Consider the following 3,512-nt stretch of genomic DNA (forward strand, 5'->3'; position numbering starts at 1 on the left):
AACTTTTTTTTTTTTTTTTTTTTGTTACTCAGTTCAATATTGGCTTTTCTAAGTAAAGGCACTAAAAACACTTTTTAAAAGATCTGCTTAACTTTTCACTACTCTTCCTCATATTGTACAATTTGTTTCTAAAATGAATGAACAATGCAGAAAATTGGGGCAGTGTCTGCTTCTGGGATCTTATTTTAAATTATATACATTCCAATTTTAGAGTATAACTAGTATTAAACAATAGAAGGAAAAAATGTACAGTGCTATTTACATAAACACTGATGTAATATTTGTAAAATACCAGTCTTTGATGAATCATAAATTTCAAATGCATTTCTACTGCCTATAACTGAAACTGCCATTTATTGACTTTAAAAATCATAAAGCCAGTCTAAATGAAAGACCCTGAATAGCAAGCAACTTTCTTTTCTTCATGTATGTGGTTTTTCCTAAATCACCTTGTTTTTACATTTCCTTAATTTTCTTCCCTTGAGCAGTCTCAGGGCTCTCATGCTAAAGGGGACAAGGAGAGGACATCAAATGACATGTGTCTATAGAGAGATGGGTATCTTGACTTGATGAATTCTAAAATTTCAGTGTGTCATTAGCATACTTCCATCATCACTTCACATAAATCTTTCATGATACCTCTGATCATCCTCATTTACCAAAATTCTGCACTTTCCAAAATGCCCCATTTAAAAAATTTCTCTTCTCTTAACCATCAAAATGCTAATTCCTTCCATAACTTCCACTCTCTTGATAAAGTATTAGGAGGAAATTCAGGAAAATAAGAATAATTCACTTTTTCACATAAAAATAGTTTATTAATTTTAAAATTCATTAACTCTATTAATTTAGTAGCCATGTGAACTAAATAAATATGCTTTAGACACTTAGATGCCTGTAGTTCTAAGTGTACAGAAATGCCTAAAACAAGTCTCTATTTTTAGGAAACATGTAGCTTAGTAGAATGAATGATCCACTTTTCCAAGGACAGTGATAAATTTTTTAATAATCTTTTGGAAAGCTATTTGGTGAAAATAGTCACCATTTGGTGAGAATTTTGTATACATCATGCATGAGCTCTTGAGCTAAACACAATACTAAAGAAAAATACTCTATTTTGAAGATCGGGAAACTAGACTTAGAAATTAAAAAATATTTCACAAGTTAAACATGGGAAATAGAAACTGTATGTTAATCAGTTTTGGAAAACTAATTTTTTTATATTTTCAATTCTCCTGTTATCATTGGTCTACTCTTCATTAATTTTTTTAAGATCTTTTTGGTTGACACATAATTCATATGCCATTCAATTCACCTTCTAGTAATCATCCACCCATTTCCCTCCAACAACTCCCCTGCTTCAGCCCAAAGCAATCACTTATCTATTTTCTGTCTCTATAGATTTGCCTATTCAAGATATTTTATATAAAGGGAATTATACAATATGTGGTCCTTTCTGACTCACTCCTTTCATATAACATCATATTTGTTATTGAGGTTCATCCATATTGTACTATCAGTACTTCATTCCCTTAGAGGTTGCAAGCTCTTAGTAGACTTCAGAGTTCCAGAATAGTCACAGGAGAGAGATTCTGCTACTATGACCACTTCTAGGTGAGGAGATAGGTGCTACCGACTTCACCATCTTCACAGAATCCTCTTCTAGTACTTCACTCCTACTTACTGGTGTACTGCCCCTAAAGAAACGGGAACAGTAAAACACCATGTCCCTGAATGACCCCTTTTTGTTGCCAAAATCCTAGCCAAGTTAAGAGCACAAGAGAAAGTCTGTGTCAGAAAGTCCAGATACAAATCATCTTGAGGGACGCTGAGAACTAGGGCAAGTTAAGTGTTATCCATAGAAAGCTACTTCCTTGCATGTTTTCCAGGACAAGTGCTCCAAAATGCTCAGACAAGCAAAGTGAGCAAGCTAATGTTCATGATGTCACTGCTTCTGCAATCTGACATACAAAACCCTCAGGTGATGAGTGAAGAGCCCAAGACACTATGGAGAGGATACAGTTGCTTGTTCAGCCTGCTGCCACTGGAAAAAGTTCCTGAGAGACACAAAGCACTACTTGGTGAAACTCTAAGGGACAAGAGGCTGCTTAGTCTGTCACCACTGAACACTTCTTGGGGCAGTCACTGATCTCTTGTAAGCTTTCTCCAATTAATCCTATGTTGCATGCCATCTCTGAGCACTTTGTTTGGCCTTTCCGGCAATCTACCCCACTGCCCTGGCACAACTGCGCTGTGAATGTGACAAATGGATATATCACATTTATTTAATCCATTTTTCATTTGATGAATATCAGGTTGTTTCCACTTTTTGATTATTAAAAACAATGCTGCTTTATCCAATTAATATTTACATAAACATCTACAAATCTGAGGTGAGTAGTCAAAGGAAAAATATTAAACTAGGATTTTGAAGCCTAGGATCTAATTCTAGCTTTGATAGTAACTCCACATTCACTAAAGGAACCAAGACAAAAAAACTGTTCAACTTTTAACAATAATCTTTTTTTTTTTTTTCTTTTTCAAGTGTTTGGCCTGGGTTCTGAAGCAGTTAGAAACATTGGCTTCAATAATTATACAACAGCAAGTGCATTCAATATTGTAATCCAGGGCTGGGGTTGTGGCTCAGCAGTAGAGTGGTCGCCTTGCACGCGCCAGGCCCTGGGTTCGATCCTCAGCACCACATAAAAATAAATTAAAAAATAAAGGTATGTGTCCAACTACAACTGAAATTAAAAAAAAAAAAAAGTGAAGAAAAGGTATTGTGTCCAACTACAACTTAAAAAAAAAAAATTGTGATCCATTTCAACCTGAATTTTTTTTCCTTCAACTTGGTTTACTCTGTAATTTGGAGAATACCAAAAAATTCAATTTTATGTTGCTCCTCTTTGGAGAAAGGGTGCTTTCCGTCATACCCAGTGATGGATATTCTATTAATGAACAATCTTAAAATAATCGGAACTTTCTAGATTGTATTGAGGAAATTCACTTCTTCACTTTCAGTTCTTATTTCTGCCTGGGAATGGATAGTTCCTAAAATCCTGTCATTTGTCACCACAATCTCAAATTCGCCTTGCTTCCTTTTTATACATAAAGACGTTAAAGGAGGATTTGAGAAAATTGTAGTTGACCATTGTGATTAATTTGAACTGGAACAAAAATCCTATTTCCTTTGTCAAACGTCTTGGGTAAATAAAATTTTGTTTTGATTCAGAAAAAAAAAAAATGAGGGTCAAAATCAGTGAAAAACGAAACTGCTTTTTGAGTTCAACGGTGAAGCAAACGACACACGGAAACGTACTTGGAGAAGGCGTCCTTATAAATTACCTGGCGGGTTACTACGCGAGGGAAAATTCACGGCCCAGACGCCGACATTCTGCCAGCCGCGACTAGCGCGGAAATTCCGGGCGCACGGCGGGACTGGAGTCTCCTAGGAAACGGCCGCGGGCTGGTTCTTTGTGTGCGCTGGGACGCGCACCTAGTGAGAGGGGGGG

At 36.1% G+C, this 3,512-nt stretch overlaps 1 protein-coding gene across 2 annotated transcripts in view; it reads left to right on the top strand.

Moving 5' to 3' along the window:
- Ccdc181 (coiled-coil domain containing 181) overlaps positions 1 to 3,512 on the top strand; it is a 46,666-nt gene that overhangs the window by 26,005 nt on the left and 17,149 nt on the right. The gene's annotated exons all lie outside the window — the stretch shown is intronic.

This window comes from Marmota marmota, unplaced genomic scaffold (assembly GCF_001458135.2).
Source record: "Marmota marmota marmota unplaced genomic scaffold, marMar, whole genome shotgun sequence".
Classification (NCBI taxonomy): Eukaryota; Metazoa; Chordata; class Mammalia; order Rodentia; family Sciuridae; genus Marmota; species Marmota marmota.